The following is a 23,176-nucleotide window of genomic DNA, read 5'->3' as shown; positions in this document are numbered from 1 at the left end:
TTCAAACAGAAGAAATACTTGTTAAAAATATGAATTCCCAAGATCCTCCCTTTGAAAATCTGATTTGGTAAGTTAACCCTGAGACTAGAATCTGTTTTTAAACTTTATCTATGTGATCCTTAGGATAAACTTTGAAAATATGTTGCTAAAGCATGCTAAAATTTAGAACCAGATACTTATTAAATGATTCTCTGTTGATTTTACCTTCTTTTATTTCACATGCAAAAAGAACAATCATGATGTACTACATTCAATTTTTGAAATTAAAAGTATTTTACCTTTAAATTCAAACGTTTAGTTTGTGTTCCTCATATATTTGTATTCTGCATGTAATTTCTGGTTTTGTATACTATTTCTCTCTGTCCTCTTCTTAAAAAACCAACCCTTAAAACAAGAAAAAAGTTAGGTGACACATATTCTAAGTGTGAATTTCCTTGTAATCATGGAACATTTTTCATTCCCCTCCAGGGCATGCGTGTACAGCACTAAATTCAATAGTTCACTTTTTCTTCTCTCTTACGCACCAGACACAATGCTTTTCCTCCAGGGCTGAGGTTGTCCTTGTTAAGCTAGCTCACATTACTGAGCAATTTCCTAGTTGCAGAGCGTGGGAAGGAGCTAGCTCTTAGATGACTTTTGCTTGAATCCCTTGCTTAACAGGAAGTGGTGGAGCCTGGGGCCCTAGGCCAGGCAGGGTCGCCCCAGAGCCCCAGCGTTGCTGGTACACTCGTTTCATGTGTGCCCCTAAGCAGGGGGTCGAACCTACCATGTAGGAAGTGATCACACAAAAAGTGTTTATTGGATGAAATAATGGACAAAGTTTTAATGACAGTAAAAACATATGAAGTTGCCAATGTATTATACCTATTGACTCTACTGGCAAATCTTAAAACACGATGATAGTACTACATTTTCTACAACTGTATTTGAGACACACATACTTTATACTGGAAATAGTTTTTTGCTTCATCAATGATGTCATATGGGTGGTTAACAAATTATATACATATATTTAATAATAGTGGCATTTTAACTACTTTAAGGGAACTCCAAGCCAGTGAATACACATAAATATGTTTGCCTAATTTCAAAAAACAATGTATTCTTTAACAGTACTCAAATATACTGAAAATGCAGTTGTTTAATCATTGAAGATGATCCTACCTCCATTAGAGTATTATATTTTGTAGAAATTTGCATAATTTTGCAATACATTTAATGTACAAGTGAGTGGAGAGAAGGAAAACAGCAGTCTAACATGTTGAATGCCTACTCTGGCTTACGTTGTTTTTATACTCCTACCCCCAGAGCTAGCTAAGACTAACCACATTTTACACATAAAGGGACTGATGTAGAGAGAAGTTAACAGTTACCTGTGTCCCTAAGTTATAGATTATGTACCAAGTCTCACCGGTGTCACAGTGGTTTGGGCACCTCACATTTTGACACTTATTTCTCACAAGAGCATTGTAGTATAGCTCATTGTGCAAAATTATTTTTTAGGTAAGTGGTACCTCTCTACGTTGCTCCTTTTCATCTTAATGTGGTCAGGTAGTTGTATATTTTACTATGAATATGTAGATATTTTTTGCATAATTAAAGGTTAATCAATACCATATTGGCATACATACACAAAATCATAGTTAACAATCATTACTGAGCTCAGATACCAGTATTATGCCGATGACCTAGTGGTATTCATGAATATAATGTCACATGACTCACAGAGTGTGAGTGTTGCAAGACAGACCTTGAACACCTCCAAGGTAAAAAAATAGTTTCAGGATGAAATTTCCGTAGTTCCTTTCAAAGTGAAAAGAGAAAAAAAAAAACCTTTTCATGTGGTTATCCATGTTTTCCTTAACTTAGATATTTTGGGAAAAATAGATTGCTTCCATAAAGCCCAAATTCTGCCTCTTCAAATCTGCAAAATACACAGAATGCACTAGTCACTCCTGTGCTCATGCCACAGTAGCTCAGGGCGATTCGGTGACTCCTGTTTGAAATGTTATTTGCCGTTGTCTACGGGACCAAGGTTCCTTTGAAGCGATTTTGAAACACTGTGGTGTAGTATCAACAAGGTCTGGCAATTCAAGCTGTCATTTCTATGAGAGAATGGAAACTTCATTCACTGCATCTACTATTTACAGGGACATATTCACATGTGCACATTACTGTTGCTAGGAAACTCAGAAATGGATTCTGCCTCCAGCCAGGAGTGTTGCATAAATAAATGTCATCAGATTCCCCAGTTATTACAGCCCACTGTTTTCTTTGTTGCTCATCTTACTGCTGCTGAATCATACTTCAAAACCCAAGCCTGGTTAAATTAGCTTAGGTTGTTGAGTGTCTGCAAGTATCTAAAACGAAAATTAAACACACTACAGCTAGTCATCGTGAATTCTTCCATCTATAATTGATTGGTTTGTGTACATTCATACATCTTTCTTACGTTTAAGAAAGTACAGGCCATCTCTTTTGCCATATCTGTATCTCTATCCACTGATATCCATTGGATATTCTCTTAGACATACAGCCCAGACACTATAGGTTTTTCAAGAGTTTTTTTTCTTCCTTCTTTCAACATCTTTTCGTATGACTGTAATGATGGAACTGCTGAGTTTTGAACAATTTGGGCAATAAAACGATGAGTTGGATCTGACTTCTGCCAAGGAGGGATTTGAGGCTGGTAAGCAAAATCAGTCATGTAAACATGTAAGAACTAGTGATACAAAAAAGGTGAAAGTATTTTAATGTTCAGGCTGGTGGCTATTTCCTAAGGGAGATCTCAAAAAAGATGACTGGAGTGTAGGGCACTTGACTGTGGATTTAAATTGGGGTAAAATGAGGGTCTGGGGAGTGGTGGGAGGTGCAGTCCAGGAGGGAGAAGCAACACTAGCAAGTCTGGTGTGAGATCAGAGGTGGAAAGGTGTGTGTTACTGTGTTAAGTATAAGTGAAACGGTAAAAACTAAGCTGTCATTAGGCAACATGGATGAGCCATGTGACAAGAGTGCCTGTAAGTGACAGAACAGGAAAGGGAAAGGGCTCTGTTGGAATAATTATGAGAGACTTCTTTATGGGATGATTTCATTGGTCCTGTGAAATCTACGGGAAGTCTCAAGCTTTATCAAAATTTGTGCACATTTCTTTACAGTTCCCTACTTACAGGTTTGTTTAAATTGAGCCGAATGACAATGTCTGAGAGAACTTCCTGAAACATGCCTTGAAAAGAATAATAATAATTTTTTTTCTCCTAAAATTTTTTTTGAAGGCATGCCTAAGAAAATACCAAATATATTTAAATAGTTGGGTTGCTTTTTTGGAAAACATTTGTTTAGAGATGATGTGTCTTACACAAGGGTACTAATTCTTAGCATGAAAGTTCACTGCTATTTCTACAAATGATATTTGGTCTACACATTCTTGCATATAACAGATACCACATTGGTGTGTTTCTGAATTTGACCACTAGAATAGGTTAAGTATCTTAAAAGTTGCTATTAATCTTGTGAAATCATTGATGTTTATTTGAAATTTTTGTGTTATTTGAGGTAAATATTACTAAGGTGTCAGTATACACTCTAACAGTAAACTCAGGCTGGCACTAAAATGGGAATCTCATGGAAATTTATTTGAAAGCTTAGATATATTCATGGGGTGATGTGGATAAAATTGCAATAGGTCAGAATCTCCTGCCTGGCCTTAGTGCATCTCCATATCAATAGGTGATTACAAAGGAGGCAGAGAGAAAACGTGCACCTGAACTGGAGAGGTATTTTGGGGGTCCTTTTGCAGCCGGGTCACAAGAGACACAGGTGAGCAGAAGTGGACAACTACTTGTAAGCAAAAATGGTTTTCTCCCACTTTATTTCTTCCTCTGACTGATTTTGGCTTCAAAAGTTATTTGCCCCAGGCTGGGAACAAATTTTTCCTCTGGAGTTACAGGTGGGCTCCTCCTGAGATAAGAAGTTAAGTCCTCCAGGGTCCTGGGAAAAGTTTCAGGTATCAAAAATACAGGTTGAAGACCTTAAGAAGCCCACCCTCCTGTGCCTTAACATTCTAAAAACTGGCACATCCATGAGAGACTGGAGACTTCATGTGATTGCCATGACATGATGGGACCCTTAGACAGGCAGACAGGCTCTGAAAATCCTTGGTAGACTTTGGGATGTAACCCAGATGAATCACTTCTTCAATGAGAATATGGGGGCAGCAGCACTTTGCACCAAGACGGCAAACTGAGGAAACTTTTTTGCAAAATGTGAAATCAAAATCTGGTCAGTCTACTCCCACTTGAACACAGAGCTGATGGTCAACAGCATTATGGTTCATTATGTGGACTAAAAAGAATGAATAAATAGGAAAGAAAACTGGTCAGAAAACTTAATCAAATGTCTCAACTCAAACTAAGGGGAATCTGGCTAAAAATCAACACTATTGAGACCAGATACAAAGGCTAAAGGGAATGTTTGAGGAAAAGAGTAGGAAATATACTGTTCAAATCTTTAGTTCCTACTCAAAGAATGAATTATGTTTCTGAACAGATGAAGAACAATTTATCATTTAAAGAAAAGCCTGTGGAGTGAGCACGTTGTAAATATTAATAATTAATCAAATGTGTTGATGGTTGTCCAACCCTGATCTCTTTATTTCTTCTTTCTCTGCCTTCTCTCTGCTACCAGATACTCTGCATCTAAGCTGACCTAGGCTTTCTCTCCCTTTCTCCTTGGACCTTCCTCCATCCTTTTAGGAACTTTCCGTTTGTTGAAAGATCAACCAGTGCTGATATGATTATGACTCAAACACACTGACAGAGTTAACTCTCCAAGTTCAACTATAGAAGGGATTTATTAAAGATCAAATGTACTGGATACATTTGATGAATAGTGGGGATTTTTTTTCTACTCCCTAGTTGTTGGAAGAAATACTGAGATTTAAAGGAAATCTTTCAATAATTTAAAAGTGATGCTTGCACAGAACCACCTGGACCTATGGATCTTTTAATCCCTCACTAATGAAAACAACATTCTCACTATTAGTGGATGTTCAATATAGAGTGTATATTTTGTGGACTGAAAATCTGCTTTCCTTTCAGGCATAAGATTTAGTACAGGTGAGAGGAGGGAATGATAAATTAGCAATCAAACATGCTAAAGACTACTCTGGCCAATGTTGTTTTATACTTCTTTCAGGCTTTCATTACAAGCTAAATTTGAAGATCCCCACCTGCCTATCCCTTTAAGGCATATTTTTCCACCAATAAGAAGAAAAGAGGAGTATTAAACCACCTGTTTCCATTTTCTTCTTTTGTGCCAATGAAAACAATCTGGTTGGTTGGATGGGTGAGAGTCAAAGGAGGCTTTATCCTGAGCTGGATCAATTTCATCCGCACTGAAGGGCAACTCACCAGGAGTCAGCATTTAGCAATAGCTTTCTCGGCTTTCTTTTCTTTTCCTTTATCCTTCCTTCCTTTCTTCTATTGAAAAACAAACTTCTCATACAGGTGTTTATGCATAATCATAGGAAAATACCAAAGGTATATAAATAGCTAGGTTTTTCCTCCTTTCCTTTCTTCCTTTTTCTCCTCTTTTCCCTTTTGGATCTTCACTACCTCCCCGATAAGAGATGCATGACCACGTAGCTTTAGAAAATTACAGTAATAATAAGGTAACCATCAGCTCAATATATGTGTTCTCTTTTGGCCACAGTTACCGTATGTTGATATTTTCTGATATTCATTATGTCCATATATGAATGTAAACAGTGTAAACAGAAAACTAAGCAAAATATTTACACCAAAACGAAAACTTTTCTGCTTTTAGAATCTGATTTGGTAATATGTCATTGGTATCGTTTTTTCAAAATTGGCAATTGAATATCATTTTTATTCCTTTTAGTCTGTTAGAGTTTACTAGGGAGAAAATGGGGCAAATATCCTTCATTAATTCTTGCTGTAGTCTACCTTCCCTCTAAGAGATTTTTCAAGGCTATTGCCTTATTAACTTATACTTTACCTGGTCATACCAATTTTTTAGGATTGTAGAGATGAAACAAATATTAACATTTATTATCATTTTCATTTTTAAATAACTAAAATGAAGCCCAGAGACTTTGGCTTGTGTCCAATGCTGCCTAAACAGTGAAACAGGAAGGTTTAGAGCACCAGTTGGCTGACCCGTCCTGAGGTGCTTTATGCTTCTTACAGCCTGGCATTGCTGATGAAATTCCTCAACTGAAGTTCAGATGCATGTATTATGCATGTGCATTTTGTCTGTGTTTTCAGAGAGTTATAGCAAAAAAAAGTTGTTTCCTTAGTATAAACAAATCATCCAAGATAGTTTCTAATGTATCTGATGATGACAGCATGCATTCCAGGAGTGTCTGAGAGCAAAAATATGCTCTTAAAGAAAATTACCTTTTAAAATGTCAGTGCCATTATCTCTCTCTTTAAATGTGGATCCATACACCTAAAATTGTATGCATTTATTTATTTCTAAATTATTTCCTTCTTCTGATTTACCCAGTTTTATGAACTCGAAGTTAAAATTCAAAATTACCTTTAACTCTCTCCTGTCCACCCTTTCTCCCGTCAACCAGTGTTGTTTCATTCTCTGTGCTTCTAACTCAGCAAAATGGCTCATTTTAGTTCCTCTTTTTTTCCTCTTCCCACAGCTACATGCACAGTTCTAGCCTTCAATATTTTCCCATTATTTCCCTTCTGGAAAGAGCTTCCTAATGCACGGCTATGGGTGTACAAATTCAGGTTGATCGTCATGATAGGATTAAAGGTGATATGCTGTCTCTACAATTTGCCAGTGTTCTCTCTTAAAAGAAAGAGCAAGGACTTTCTGTGCAAGATGGAAAAAATAGCACAAAAATGAAATAAGATGTTCTGAACAGAGAGAATAGAATCAAACCAATATAAGTAGGAAAGTAGGGAAATCTGGCCCTGAGGGAACTGAAATTAAAAAAAAGAAAATGTGTATCAGTCACCCTGTTCAGTGAATGACTTTCCTTTTAACGATGAAAAATATCTAGTTACTGGACCCTGCAAAGCTTTGTCTTATATCACAGAAAACCAAGAAGGATCTTCAGGAAAAAGAATGTGTAGGAACACTTCACTAACATTCTCAAGAAGGAAGAGGTTATGATGGTAGATGACTCCTTGCCAATGTGTGTTCACTTGGGAAAATGCAGATCCGACTTGGCCAATGAGAAATAATTGTGTCCTGTTGCAACACCTTATGATGAAGAAAACTCTTTTGTCTTTCCAAGCCTGCTAACCGCTATGCCTTACTTATCAACTATGTATAAGTTAGCACTCCTAGACAATGTCTAGGTAAGAAGCCAAATAATTATAGGACTTGGCCATTTTCGTCTGTTTGGGACTAAAGTTTGGGAATTTCAACAAAAAAAGAAGAATCTCAGAATCGGCCTTAACAATAGAATGATCATGACCATAAGAACCCACTTCCTTTTCTTCTAGAATATCCAACTAGACAGCATTTTTTATTCTCCTTGGCAACTCGATGTCAACAATAGGATAGAGCAGGATTGACTTCCACCACCTCCACGTCTACTTTCAGAACTTCCACACATGCTTTTCCACGCGCCACCCTCTGTTACTGACTAGATGTAGACATCCAGAGCCACCTTTGAAATCCTGTGTATGAGATGGCAGAGTATTGGTCAGTTTGAATCAGTAAATGTCTGGAGAAGCCTTAAAATGCGCTGAATTGTTTTGGACACGTTTACATGAGTGAACATTAAATACCTAGTCTGTTCAAATGATTATCAGTTGGACTGTTAATTGTTAAACCAGCTAGCATTGTGATAAATAATATAGATGGAATCTAGAGGTATATGTAACTAATATGAATGGTATATAGAAGTATTAAACATCTTTCTGGTTTATGGCTCTAAATGAATTTTTAATACTTTTAGCTGATCAAAAAATGTAGTTTGAAAGGCAGAGATGAGGGATGTGTTTTTGTTTTTGTTTTTTTGTCATGAATGGGAGAGTTTTAAAAATTATTTTATAGTAGTTAATAATGACAATATAGAAGAAAAACCAAAAGAAGTGGTAAATAATTCATAGGAGAATTAATGAATCATAAACTGAGTACATTCCTTATGCTTTCAGAAGTTTATACACCAAAGAACAGGGTATTATTAATATATTGATGTGGTCTTTATACAGAGAAGTCACTACAACGTGTCAGGTACGTTAACGTTGAGCACGGTTGCTGTGGCATTCTAAGATGATGGAGTTGACAGAAATGAATTGGGGATTGGGTTTATTTGAAAAACAATGTTATCCACTGTTAAGTTTTGCCTTGTTGATCTTGGTTTGGGACAGGGCTCAAGGAAGTATATTTTTGAATAAAGGCACTGTTTTAGTAGCTAATACCTAGTAGTTAGCAATACCTAGCTTCTGGATTAAAAAGCCCACAAAGCTCAGTCATTAACATAATAAAAGTTTATTTCTGACTCACACAAATGCCAGTGCAGACCTGATGTCCTTCAAACTATGAATTGGATTCAAGGACGTACTTGAAGTTTTTCCTAGAGCGAGAAGAAGAGTGAAGTCATAGCAAGTTCAGTTTGGCAACAAGGGGTTGACAAGGAAAGATTCAGAGGACTAACCCTCTCTCTCCTCCTGGGAAACCTGGAATGTAGGACTGACCCCAGTTGTTATCATCTAGTAAGTGGGACTTCTAATAAACTCATAAATGATATTTACCAGTGGAAAGATAATAGAGACTCATTAATACGTGAAATACTTTTATCAGAATATGTCAGGTCTGTTTAGGTTATTTACTATAAATAAATCTGGACTTATGGATTTGTAGTTATAATTGGCTGGGAACTAGGGTATAGTCACTTAAGCCATGTGATGAATGTGATAAAAGATGATGATGTTCCTTAACCACTCAGTAATCACTGAGCACTCATTGTTAGAAAAACCTTCACAGGTAGGAGTCAAATCAGAATGCATCTTGAAGCCAGAGATAAATAACCATATTGGTCAACTGTTCCAGATAGCCTGTGTCTCCAAGAGGAAAATGCTTCATGTCTTATGAGTGCTTCTGTCCTTTGATTCAGAATGAAATAGAAAACTGAGTGAAAGTTCAGTAGTAAACTGAATGAAAACTTTGTTACTGAGTAAAATCTCTGATTCCTGTGAGTCTGACTTGACAATTCAGCACTCTGCCCTCACAGTGGTATAAATGAATCTGTAGAAGAGAAAACATAGAACTAATAAAATTTTTAATTATTTCCCTCTCATTTATGGGGAAAAAGCCATACTTAAAAAGTGGATCAAAAGCTGAGATTATTATATGTAAGTTTAGTCAGAAAATTGCAAATGAGAATATGTATTTTCTCTACCTGTCTTCTGATCTGGTTAAGTTGATCAGTTGGGATTGCGTTTGGCTGCAACTAACATGATTTAACTAGATGAAATCTTGTTTTGTTTCATTAACCACACCTGAGGAAATCGGAAGCAAACGTTTCAGATCTGCTTTAGAGTTCTCAAGGATGCCGTGCCAAGATTCCAGTTCCCATATCTTTACTAAGTAACTCTTGGCAAATGGCTTTACCCTCACAGCCATAAGACAGCTCTCTATCTCAGGCAGCCCCTTTTGTCCACTTTGGAGGAAGATAAAGAAGGAAAGAGTAAGAAGATGTAGTGAGCAAAACATAAAGAAGTTACTAACAGATGTTCACTTATGTCTCATCATTAGAATTTTTCCATATGACTACCCTTTGTGAAAGTGTCTGTGAAGTTAATTAGTTCTAGCTATGAATGTTGCCATACCATATAAAATCATGGCCCACTTAGAAAAAAAGGAAATGGTAAAAATTGGAAAAGCAATTCTCAGTGTCTACACTGCCAAAATTAAAATAATAATATAAACATTTCTAAAGAGACCCTGGAATCACAGTGGATAACATTAGATTGTTATCACAAGTAGTTTTTGAAAGTAGTAAAACATTACAGACTAAATGATCGTGTGAATTCCAGAGGGTGTTTGAATGTAGAGGGTGGCATTTCATAATTGCTGTGTACCTTCCAACTTTGAGATATGAGTCTATTGTTTTGCTTTTGTGAATCAGTATGATCACTCTCCAATCCGAAATGCAAGTTTCTTTTCAGACACATCACAAACCAATTCATTTCAATATTCAAATACCCTCTATGAAGTCTAATTGGCTATCACAGACATACTGAATTAGACTCTTATGAAGTCTATGAATCTGAAGATTTTGAGTGTTATCTGATTAGAATAGGCAGCTAGGACTGAAAGTTGAGCTTGATCTTATGTTATAAAGACCTTTTAAATCCTGTCTTCCTCTTCTACCTTTTTCTCAACACCTCTATTAGGTTATTCAGTATTCTTCAACCTACGTCTTATTTCCCGGCCTCTTTGTTGTTCCTGTTTCCTGGTATGATAGCACCTAATAATCAGCCAACCAATTTTAATTACCTTTTTTATCTCAAAGTTCCCTTAGGGGGTCACCACATTCAGGAATCTTTCTTTTGTCTTCCAGGTGGTAATATTCTCGTCTTTGGACACAAAGACTATTTCGTGTGTATATTTTATGTCTCTTAAAATACTGTCTTCCAGTCAAATTTTGAAATATCAGAATTTTATCATTTCTTTACTTTCTGGGTATTTTCAGAAAGGAACTCTCATACTGAGCATAATATAAATTCATTAAATGTTTGCTATTTTTTTAAGAAAATGAACATGAAGGATAATCAGAGAAAGAAGAAGAAAATTGAAATTCAAGGACCGTCATAAAAATAAGCTATATTCAATATTAAGCTATGCCTATTATTGTTATAAGACACATCCCATTGAGATGAATGTATGACAATTTGTGGCAAAGTAAGTATTTTTATATTTTCTCATTAGAAAATCTTCTGATTAAAGGTCAAATAGTATGATTTTTAATTGGCTTTTATATATGAAAATCTCTTTGTACTCTTGAGGCAGGATCTGCCTACCCCCACCACCTCAGTCAGTGTGTAGATTTGTGTGTGTCTGTGTGTGTGTGTGTGTATAAACATATAAACATGTGTGTGTAAATATATATTTGCATGTGTATGTGTATAAACAGCTAGCTAGGTGGATGTATACACAGACATGATATTATAATGCCTAATTGTGTTTCATGGTACTATATATTATATAATACTTCATATGATACACATGTGAGATTTTTAATAAAAAATACATTTTCCTTTTAATTTTAGCAGAGTCATTAGAAAAATATAAGTGGAAGAGTTCAATGTCAAAAGGAACACAATTATTATGACTGTAATGGACAAAAAAGAAAGCCTTGGAAATTAAAATCATTGCCAGCTTTCATTTTTTTTTCCAATCCCATTTTTTCTGTGTCTGGGGTCTGAGATAAGTATAAATTAAGAAATCCAAAATGACACTAAGCTTGATGATTAATTGCTAGGATATAAAATAATCAGTGTGTAAAAATCAACTAGGCTGAATGAAATATATTTTCAACCTTCAAGGGTATTGTTTTGTTATCATAACCCCAGCAAAATGAAAATGTGCAATATAAAAAGGATTTATACTGTATAATTAATGAAAACCTTGGATACTAACTGTAAGAATAAAATGACAGGACTCCTAGGAGTGAACTGAAGTAGGAATGGAGAGCCTCTGTCTGTTCCTTAAAAGGAGGCTGAAGACAAACTTGAAGTTGCTTTTTTCAACAGGACCATTGCCGGGTGATCCACTGGACATATCATTACTAGCATCTTTTCTGAGGTAAATCTGATTTCTTCTTTTTCATTTTTCACCAAAAATACTGGTAAAGCCAAGTCTTTTCCTGCCTCCCCCTATCCTTAATTAATCAGTCCTCAGTAGGGTTCCACAGGAATGTATCTGAAATTCAAAATATTAAGACTTTTCTCAACTGTTTGTTGGCTTATAAGACCCAAACTACTTGACATAGTCTAAAGGGTCCCCTGTAATCTCCTCCTGCATCTTCACCGGTGACAGCTCCTCAGGCTGTTACTTGCAAGTTTTTCCCCCACCCTGTTTGAGATAACTGCTGGTGGTTCTCTCCCTATCTGAGCACAGTCCTCTCTACTTAACTGCTCTTCCTCACATTCCAACCCCATCCAGTTAACCCCACTCTGGAAAACTCATTTCAGGCGTTACTTTCTCCAGGGAGCTTTTTTGGCTCCCAAGGCTGGATTAGGAGTCCCTTTTCTGTGCCTCCTAATGCCACATCTTAAAGTCCCCTTTTTATTGAAGTATAACATGCATGCAGAGGAAGGCGAGCCCTGTTGAGTGCATAGCTGGACAACATTCACCAGGGGTCAGCACTCAGAGAGGGAAACAGGATGGGGTCTGCGCCCTGGAATCCAGCCTCGTGCCACCTGCCAGTCACGACCCCTCCCAAAGACAATGGCTATCCTGACTTCTAGCACTATGGGTTTGTTCCAGCCATTTTTGAATAATGTCATGAGTATAATTTTGAGTTTTGAGTAAAAGTTATCTTTAAATAACAATGGTGTGTTTATTTTGTTTAGTTAAGTGATGAAAATGTGATAGATGAATGAGCCTATCTGATTTCCTGAAGGCAGCTTTCTTCTGTTTGAATAAATGAAAGTGGTTCATCATACTGCAAAATATTTTAATATGCAGTAATAGGAAGGCTCACAGTTACATACAGTTCTTTAATGGTTTTTCTGTTACTTATGCTACATTGTTCATGCTTCTAAAAAGCATTTTACATAGCAAACCCTCCAGCTTCAGGTCACTTACTTGTACATTTCCATGATGTATGTATACTATTCTTTGTAGGAAAAAAATAGATAATAAAGAAAAAATGTATACCTCTAAATGTATTAATTTAGATGGTATTTGAAAGATAGTGCATAAAAGGACAGGTTTACAACTTTACATTTCCCTGTATGGCCCCGGAAGATGACTGGTTAGCCAAAGATGGGTAAGATTCCTCAAGGGAGGAACAACCTAAGACAGGCACAGTCGCAGGGGGGCCGTCAGGTGAGAAACTGGGGATCAACAGAGGTGAGGCTTAGAACCTCACCCCCCCCGTTTTGAGAGAAATCTTCTGCATCTGTGGATGTTTTGTTGTCCTTGTCTAGCTTGGATTAATACTTAGTCTACAGGCACACACCTGATCATCTACATTTGCCCTCTTACAGCACTAAACTATGTTTTCTACCTTTATCTACCTACCACTTCAGCACTTTATTAAAAATAATAATAATAATATTAATAATAATAAGGGAGAAATGTGGGATTCACATATAAATCAAGTATAAAAATCAAACGAATATTCATATTTGACCTGATTGTTTATAGTTCATGATGCGTGATCAAAACCGAAAGTTTCTGTGATGACTGCCCTTGCACTGTTCACCATGTAAGAACTTATTCACTATGTAAGAACTTGTTCACCATGTAAGAACTTGTTCATTATGCTTCAGAAGATTGGAAACTGATGAGAATTAGGCTTGGAGTGGATTAATGATTGTGCATTGAGTCCCCTATACAGAATTTTATTGTTATTAACAACCATTTGATCAATAAATATGAGAGATGCCCTCTCAAAAAAATAAAAAATAAAAAATAAAAGGACAGGTCATCTTCCTTAATGAACAGGGAAAAAAATTTTAAATAGGAAGGGTGTGTTATGTTTGGGTCAGCTTACAGAAAATGTGCTTGTCAAGAGCTATTGTATGAAATTCCACCTTAATTGCAAACCAAGAAGTTAGCTTGCCACCGTTTCATAGATGCTGACAGAAGACATGAGACTCTTGATCAGAGACGAAGGACTTTGTTACCCACAGGAATAATAACCAGAGTATCAGCAATTTCTTGGGCTGACTCCCCAAGCTCCAGTTAGAAGAGGACAAGCTGAGATCTGCGTACACAGCGGACGGCCTCATCAGAGAAGTATCTGGAGCTTAAACAACCAAACCTTTTATGATGGACAGTCAGCTTGGCCTTTGCCCCAGAGGAAAGCACCCTCTATCATCCATGACTGTCAGCAAAACTGGACTTTGTTGTGGAATGAACCACTCCCTCTGTCTTTTAAGGGTTTCCTATACCAACGTCCTAGAAAAGATAGTCTGGACAGGCCATCAGTGCCTCTGCATTACAAGACATGCAGAAATGTGAGGGAGCCATGGACAACTGCCTTCTCAAAATATCCACCCCTGGTCTATACATTGTATTGGATTCTGGAGGATTTTCCCATAAGAACCCTAGTCCGTCAGCCAGTCTGACTGATCTGAAAGAAGCCAGAACCAGATCTGTTCACTGTGTCTCATACAAAACGTGTTGAAGGCCACTGTCAACAAACCATCAAGCTGCAAGATGAGAGGCAACCTATGTTACTGATTTCAGCCGTAACCCCCCAGGGTCCTGGACACAGCCAGCTGGACAAATCCCATTAACCACTAGGGTCCGTCTGGGAAAGTCAGATAGCTTTCTCAGCTTTCCAAATTGACCTTCCTACTTGACCTGAGGAATAAACCAGGTAGAGTCGGAAGCACGTGATTGCAGACTCCCCCTCAGCCGAGGGGGAGGAAGTCCGGGGCCATTCTGTCATCTGCAAGGATGCTGGCCAGTGAGCTAAGGCAGGTCTGCCTCCCTCTCAGCGATGATCATTGATCACTACAGATAAATCAGGGACATAATTCACACCACCTTTTATCATTGATAACTCCCATTGTAGAAATAACTGCACACAGTTTCTGAGAGTAGTTCCCCACAGTAACCGAGAGGAGTTTCATTTGGGGAGATCCCTGCAGTCACCTGAGGGCTACATGATCCCCTAGTAGTATTTCCGTAACACATAGAGGTCTCTTATGACCTTACATAAGACACAATTTTGGGGAGGGTGGCAAGGTAATAACTATCTTCTACACTTAAAGTATTTTCTCAGACTCCCTGGAAAGTATTCATAGTTTAGGGGCTTCTCCTGTAAGCGTATAGGTTGACATTGCCTCCACTGGCCTCTCAGCTGACTAATAAGCCTTGGAGTTCCCACGTCAGTTTCAGTAATTAAATTGGTTCCTTGTTTTGAGAAGGATCTCCTATGGCAGTTAGTCCAATCTGTCCTGTCTGTCTACACCATCAGCCGGTGGCATTTATTCACCCCAGTGAATGACTGAATGAAGGCTAGACCTAGGGGTGGGGAGTCATCTGGAATATGGACAGGATGCTCTGCACGGAATGTCCAGGAGTTGGAGCCACCCTTGGCTGTTTCAGACAGACTTGTAAGACGAGACGCAGTGGCAATCAAATGGGGCTCAGAGCCTGAGATTTGTCTGGGGAAGGCAGATCCAGTGGTTAGTTTAATTTAAGGCATTTATAACCATTTGAGAAAACGACATCAGGATGTTTTCCTTCCTTATAAAGAAAGGCAGCATTCAGAGGCTTTGAAAGAGAAGAGATTATTAATGCTCTATTCTGCACTGTTCATCCGAGCTTCAAAGGTGCTCCCTCTGTAGATGGCAGGGTCATTGGTCTTCCTCCGCCACCACAAAATCATTGGGGCACATTTAGTAGTAATAACTTTACCTCTCTTCTATTATTTTTGCCAGATCTTTTATCAGAAAATCAGGTGCAGGAAGGACATGGGATATATTTGTTAAGCATAATAAAAATCTGTTTTGATCTTGTACATCCTGTTTTGGTCAGACTGCCACCTAGAGAGTGTATCTTTGGTTTCCAACAGTTTGATTATGATTTGCCTACCTGTGGTTATCATTTTTATATCATCCTTGGGGTTTATTGTTCATCTCCTGTCAATAGCTTGTCTTCCCCAAGCTGGAAGGATTTGAACGTTATTGATTCAAGTATTTCTTTTGCCCTTTCCCTTGTGATTCCATTTACATGGTGGTGGGATCACTTGGTATCATCCCACAGGTCTATCAGACTGTGTTAATTTTTTCAAAACATTTTCAAATTTTTAAGAGAAACATGTTTGGGTTTCCTGTTTAATAGCTTTACTGAGGTATGATTTAAACACGCAAAATTTCCCAAATGTGAGGAGTATTGCTTGGTTAATTTTAATCTTTGTATATGGCTACACAATTTCTACCATGATCATATTCTAGAACATCTTCCTCCTGAGGTTACTCAAGCCCCTTTACAAGGGCTACTTGCAAAGAACCCAGAGTGCTTCATTCTCCACGAAGAGGAGAGCTGCTTGTTAGACCTTTCCTTTCTCTTCTTTACCACACACACATCCCTTTGTTAGCTCCTCCTGTGCACTCAGCATCATAACTGCTTCCTTCCTTGAGAGTATCCTGAGGGCCCAGTCCTTTGCAGAAAATAAAAAATGGTTTTTGGTAATGAAAGAAAAATGTTTACAATCTTCTCTCACTGGGACCTTCAGAGGAGAAGTGACTGTCCAGGCTAATGAGTATCACTTTAAGAATGCAAAATCATGTTTCTCCTCCAATCTCTGTACATTTTGTGTTTTTCTGTATATGAAGCAGATTCTCTTGGTATATGACTTCTGTGTTTATCTAGAATTGGGCCCCCTAGAAAAGATGAAATCTGTTTGAATCATCTGTGTGTCCAAGTATAGAGTTTTGCAGATGACTGCTTTAAACATAAATATGAGGACACCATTGTAAGCTTTTAGCACTTTTGTTTTAAATACAATTTTCATTTCCAAATATGCAACATTTTCACCAACAAAGACAATTTATGTAATGAATGCACAAAGCACGTAGTCTCTGAAAGGAGAGGTAGATTAGGGATGGAAGATAGGTTAGGGAGGAGAGGTGGGTGAGGGAGGGGAGGTGGGTGGGGGAGGGGAGGTGGGGGAGGGAGGGGAAGCGTTAGGGAGGAGAGGGGAGTGTGGCTTTGCCACACTGTCAGCTGGACCCACAGGCTCTATTGTAAATTGGCTGTAATGGTTTGAGCCATTTGACAGAAACAGTTTCTAGATATTCCTATCGGTTTAATATGAAAGTTGATCTATCATAATACTTGTTACCTTTGATTTTTTATTACCATTTCTTTTCTTTATTTTTTTTTCCAGATAGATTTTAGTCTTAAGGAGATGGGTTTACATTGGCATACAGAACATATTCCTTAAGATGTTACAGTATCACTTTCTGAGTCTTCCAATAAAATCCTACTCTTAACACAATGACATTGGTATGGTGCTTTTAAATCTTACGTTTAGATTTTTATTATTGTTCACTTTTTTCCCTAGTCCTTGCCTATTCTTTGAGAGAATACATGTTTTTATTCAGTGTATTCATTACATAAACATCTTTGTCTATGAAAGAGTATTTGGAAATGAAAATTGGATTTAAAACATAAGTGCTAAAAGCTTATAATGGTCAAGTTTGTCATTAATAGCTCTTTTGTATTATGGAGCAAAAAATCTGTTGTCCATTTCCTTTAAATATTCTTTTCATGTTTATGTCCTAGATTCTTCTTGTCAGAGAGCAGCAATTAAAATAATTGATTCTGCGAAAAGATCCAGCAGTGTAATGCTTAACAGTCCATATCAAAAAGGTCAGACACCAATTACTGTAATTTTGCATAAAATGAAATAAAAAACACTGTCCCTTTCACTCCAAGTGAAAAAATGTTAGGATAATCAGAATTCTCATGAGGGTTTTTTCAATCAATATATGCTTCAGTGAATGATTGCAGCCCCAAATCGAAAGAACATTCTATTCAGGCCTACAATTATGGTCACACAGAATATAAGTCCTTTTAGAAAGACTTTTTTCCTGCTTGAAAAGATTGATCGTCCATAATCCTCATGTCTTCTCTGACATCGTGTGTTTCCGGCACTCAGCCCCTTTTGTGAATGTTTGCATTCACTGAATTGACTCCTTCCTGAAATGCTTGTGACTCTGTCTTTGTAAGGAACGAGGGGACCTTTTCTATTTAGACTTTCTGGGCTTTAACAATGAAATCTAAAAATTTTAGCTGAATGTAGTACTACAACCTTGAGGGTACTCTTAAACTCAGCCTATGGAAAACATCATTCATGTTAAAACAGTTTTTTGAGTCTGCATAAATGTAATTAATTTTTTCCCCAAAAAAATACATATAAATATATGTATTTTTTTTTTAAGCCAAGTACCCATATGCTAAGTTAGAAATAAAATATTTAAGGGTAAATTTTTAGTGGAAGGATAAGAACTTTCAAAAATCTAAAAATATACATTTATAAACAAGGTTTAGTGAAGGTCATTTTGCTGGGTTAAGGCACAAGCCCTGCCTGTTTCTCCCACTAATCCAAACGTTCTTGTTGTTAAGTGATAAAACACAAAGGTAAGGTGGAATAAGACATTGATTTAAGCTATGGAGTATTAAGATATGGACTGAGAAGAAATTTACTTTATTGATGAAATAACTTATAACCCTCACCCTGATGGTATTTTCTTTGCAGACTTCATCTTCACTTAGACCTCAAACAACAAGGTGTAAATTGGTAAAGAGTGACATTTTGTGTTGGGGAAAGGATTAATTCATTTCACTAGGGTTGTGGAGTTGTGCAGAAGCATCTAAGATTGGCTTCGGGGCAAAAATAAACTCTCCTATCAGAGATCACAGCGCCTGCAGGACCGGTTTCTCTGGAGGCTGAGAGGGGGCATCAGCTCCTCGCCTCGCCCTCGCTCCTGGGCTGCTGCGGTCCTTGCGTTTCCTCGCTCACCTCTCCGGTGTTTGCCTCTGATGTCACATGGCTACTTTCACTGTGTATCCGTGTCTCACTGCGTCTCTTCTCCTCTTAGGAGGACGTGGGTGTTACTGGACTTAGGCCCCATGCTCATCCAGTATAAATTGTTTCTGAACCGATTCCAGTGCAGAGGAGGAAGTTGCTCATACCTCCAGCGAGCAATTCTCAGATGCCAGCAGGGTGTCCAGGAATTCAGCTCAAATCTGACACTACCTACTTGGGGATGGAATCGATTCCGTAAGTTCAGTCCCCCCGCCCTGCCCCGACTTCAGAGGCCAGCTGCAGGCCCAGACTGCTACCTGCGCTTCTGAGCAGCTGGCTGTACGTCACAAGTTGCCACCACCCCTCCTGGCCTTTGAGTAACCTGTTAGAGCAGCCCACAGAACTCAGAGAAACATTTTGCTTACTAGATCACCATTTATTATAAAAGGATATCATTCAGGTGGAGGAGGTACAGAGGGCAAGGCATGAGGAAAGGGTGCCAAGTTTCAATGCCCTCTCCAGACACTCCTTTCTCCCCAGATCTCCACATGTCTGCCAATCCAGAAGCTCTCCCAGCCCAGTCCTTTAGGGTTTTATGGAGACTTCATTACATAGGCACAATTGATTACATCATTGGCCATTGGCAATCATTTCACCTCCAGCCCATCTCCCCTCACCAGAGGTCTCGGGTGGGACTGAAATCTCCAATCCCCTCATCGTCCGGTTGCCTCCACTGACAATCAGCAGCCATCCTTGGGTGTTTTCCAACAGTCACCTTATTAACGTAAGAAAAGACACCCTAATCACTCTCAACACTTCTGAAATTCCAAGGGTTAGGGGAGTTCTGAGCTGGGAACAAGACCAAATGTATGTATGAGAAATATATTTGGTGACCAAATATATATATATATATATTTAAATTGTAATATCACAAGTATCTCAACTTGGTAACATCTGCAAAGAAATGTCACATTCATAGGCTCTAAGAGACATGAACTTGGGGACACATTTTTCAATTCAGCACACTATGAATAAAAAATCATAAATATAATTATTAAAAAGAAAAATAAGTTTTCATGTGCCCTCTGTGATGCAGCCAGTAAGTGGACTAAATCAAATTTAGACTTAGGTCTGTTTGATTTCATGCATAATTATCAGGCTGCTTTCACCTTGATAGTGGATATATATTTTATTCCTTATGAAGAACTCAAGCTACTCAAAGCTCTTTACTGCCAAACCAAATCCCTAACCCAGACATACAAACACACAGTGTAGGTAAAATTTTAATATTTCCAGAATATCTCACCTGGCTTTAGTGTATCTGCATATCAACAGGTGTTCCTCAGGGGTGGAAAAAGGCATTTCATCTCCATATCAATGGGTAATTACTTGGGCAACTGAGGGCTTATCTGAACCTGAGAGGTTAGGGGGAGGGCTGGCTGGCTTCTGCCATAGCAAGAAAGAGAAACAGCCCCGGACTGCAGTTTGTAAGCAATAAACAGGTTTTAAACTTTATTTCTCCCTTTGACTGATTTCAGTTTTAGAGGTATTTTGCCCCAGGATTTCCTTCCCCTGGAGGTACACACACACACACACACACACACACACACACACACACACCACCTTTCTCTAATTTGAAGGCAGAATGTTCTGATATGAGTACAGCACATAAAAATAGCATGTTTGACAAGAAAGGAACACAGAGTATATAGCTTGACTGACTGTATCTGGGTCTCAAGTTTACAGGGGCACATTCTCCTTTCTCTCTGACTTCAATTGATTTGTATGTGGCAAGACTGAGAGGGGCAATTACACACTGAGCCTTTAGAGAATGGGTTCCCCCAGTCTCCATTATTAGAAATGCAAACTCTCATGCCCAGCAATCTGTATTTTAGCAAGCCCTCTGGATGACTGCGATGGACACTAATGTTTGAACGGCTCTGGAAAGACATATCTTTTCCTCTACTCTTGGGCATTTGTTACAAGAGCCAGAGAAGTCTGTGGTGTCTCACCTGTGGTCTAATTATATTCCCCAGGGTCAGGAACGAGGAGTGTATTTGTCCTTGAGACTTAGCCAATACTGTGGAAGTTCACATTCTTGATTTGTGCCCTCTACTTATGTTCTGCAACCCCTGGTCAGGTTGTGGTATCACCCTGGGGAGTACTTGGGTGGTAGGGTCACAAAGAACTTTATATATTGTATCCAGCACATCTTAATTTCAGTTTCTCCCTCATATGATAGTCATTTGGGTACATAGTTTATCTCTTTTCTCCATAAACTCTTTTAAACAGGGACAATAATACATCATTATGTTTCCATCTTTCCTTTAGTGCCTCCAAATAATAAATTTGCCTTTTATATAGTGGCCACTCCACACTTATTTTTTTGTTGATGTTGGGGGAGGATTGAATTATATATATATTATCTCAGAAAAAAAAATAATTTCACAAATGCAATTTTTATGCCCCAGATAGTTAATCGTATTGGAATTTCATAGTATTTATCTGTACATTTCAAAGTTAATGCCTTTTTCATTGGAAACAGACTAGAATTATCCACTAAACCCATTTCTATTGTGGAAAAAAAAAACCGTTTAGAGCAACATGAATCAAAATGTCCTTTTGAATCTGAAGTACAGTGACAGTAATAAAGGAAGTTCCTATAGCAGCAATGCAGCTGTAATGAGCTCCTGCCAAAGCTGTCACACGCTCACTTATTAAGCACAGAGGAGCTGTTTCCTGCTGTGGATAAAAAGCTAGCTTCCTTGATCGTTTGCTTAACTCCACTTTAGGTAAAGTCTTTAGAAAATAAGCTTCCATTAACGAGAATTTCTTAAAACCACTTAATGGGTCCCTGCCTTCTACTTAATGTTTAAGATGTCAACAGAGCATGCTTTTCTTTAGGAGTCTTTAGTGCTAACTCATTTATACAGAATATGACATCCTTCCTCTACCTCACAAAAGAAGATAGAGATTTCTCGCCCCATCATGTAATTTACAATGATTCATTTCTCTAAATTAAAACATAAAGATATACATATATTTCTAATTTCATTACATTTCCATTTATCTAAGTTCATCCTTTAGAAATAGTAATTGTTTTAAAAGCTAGATATTACCTTTGTTTAGATGCTTAGCATATTTCGGAAATTATTTAGAATATAGTATCCAAGAAACCAGAATTTAGAATGTTGTTTCATTTATCACTGATGACCAGACTAGAACATAGGCACTAAATAAATATTTGAAAAATTAAATAAATTCCTTTTACCATGTAGGTGAATTTCACTTTGAAAGAACCCATCCAAAGGATAATGTAGCCTGGAAATGTGTAACAAGGAAGAGCATAGCACTGTCTGAAACCCTGATGGAGGCTGAACATCGAATGCCAGCTATGGGGAGAGAAGCTGCCCAGTAATTGTACAAGTGTCCCTAAGTAGGTGGATGTGATTGAAGTTATGTCAATAATTTGTTATAAATCTAGTCACTTTGGGTTTGATAATTTGAGAACTGTCATAGAGCATCACAGAATTTTAAAAAGTCATTTTAAACAATAATAGGCAATGTCAGTGTATGATGATAGAAAAAAAAATTGCTTTTGGCTTTCTAGAGAGTAATTTTTATCCCTAAAAGCAGAGTAAGCAATTTAGGATGTAATTCATGCATAATTTACACTTACGTAAAGTTTTACTGTTAGAAGTCATCCAGTTCTTCAGGTGAACTGCCAAAAGCAGGTATCATGTAGTTCATCTACAGCTGAACCGAATATAATCATCTTAAAGAAATGAAAACAACTTCTTAGCATAAAAAGATGCTTATCCTCTCATGTGTCTACTAAGTATAGCTTCTGTGGAGTTAAGAACTCCCAGATTAAAAATATCTCATGCATATAAATTGGCCCGTTGCATTCCCCTTCACTCTCCATCCAGCCAGGTGGACCGGGCCCTTCACATTTCTTCCCGCGGCCTCATTTTCTGCGCTGTAACTACATCAGCAAGAGTTTAACAGTTGCTGGTGGCAGTGAAGACAGTCGTCTGAACTGATATTTATTCACCACTTCTTCATTTTCAGATGAGCTGCTCTCTCTAATTTTCTTTTTTCCCCAATCTTAGCTTAAGTTTTCTTATCCTTTCATGCCTAAAAATTCTGTTCAAATTCCACCCGTTTTCACAAACTTCACCTATCTCACAAAATGATCTCCTTTTCACTCTTCCCTTCATTCTGCATATGGGCCACAGTTTACCAAATTATGACTAAGTATAAGAAATGTGCTAAGGACATACCTGGATGGCCAAAGAAGCACACATTTTCAAAGGATATTAGATTTAATCAAGAGCTATTGCTATCAATCTTAGTGAAGTCTTTGCGGATTTCAGAACCCTACTTCAAAATCAGCCTATTTTTTATTTCCCTCTTTTTAATCTAAGTCATCTTGATCTCTGAGCTATAATTTGTAGTTGTAAA

General features: G+C 37.8%; 1 long non-coding RNA gene across 1 annotated transcript; it reads left to right on the top strand.

The window, feature by feature from the left end:
* The first annotated feature begins 1,442 nt into the window (after positions 1–1,442).
* LOC118907791 (uncharacterized) lies at positions 1,443–18,962 on the top strand. Its single transcript, XR_005022958.2, has 5 exons — positions 1,443–2,689; positions 10,747–10,896; positions 11,748–11,799; positions 17,467–17,553; positions 18,786–18,962. It is a non-coding gene; the product is annotated as an uncharacterized LOC118907791 (long non-coding RNA).
* Positions 18,963–23,176: the final 4,214 nt, after the last annotated feature.

This window comes from Manis pentadactyla, chromosome 6, assembly GCF_030020395.1.
Source record: "Manis pentadactyla isolate mManPen7 chromosome 6, mManPen7.hap1, whole genome shotgun sequence".
Lineage (NCBI taxonomy): Eukaryota > Metazoa > Chordata > Mammalia > Pholidota > Manidae > Manis > Manis pentadactyla.
The sequence above is the reverse complement of the archived record's forward strand: the minus strand, read 5'-3'. Positions and strand labels throughout refer to the sequence as shown.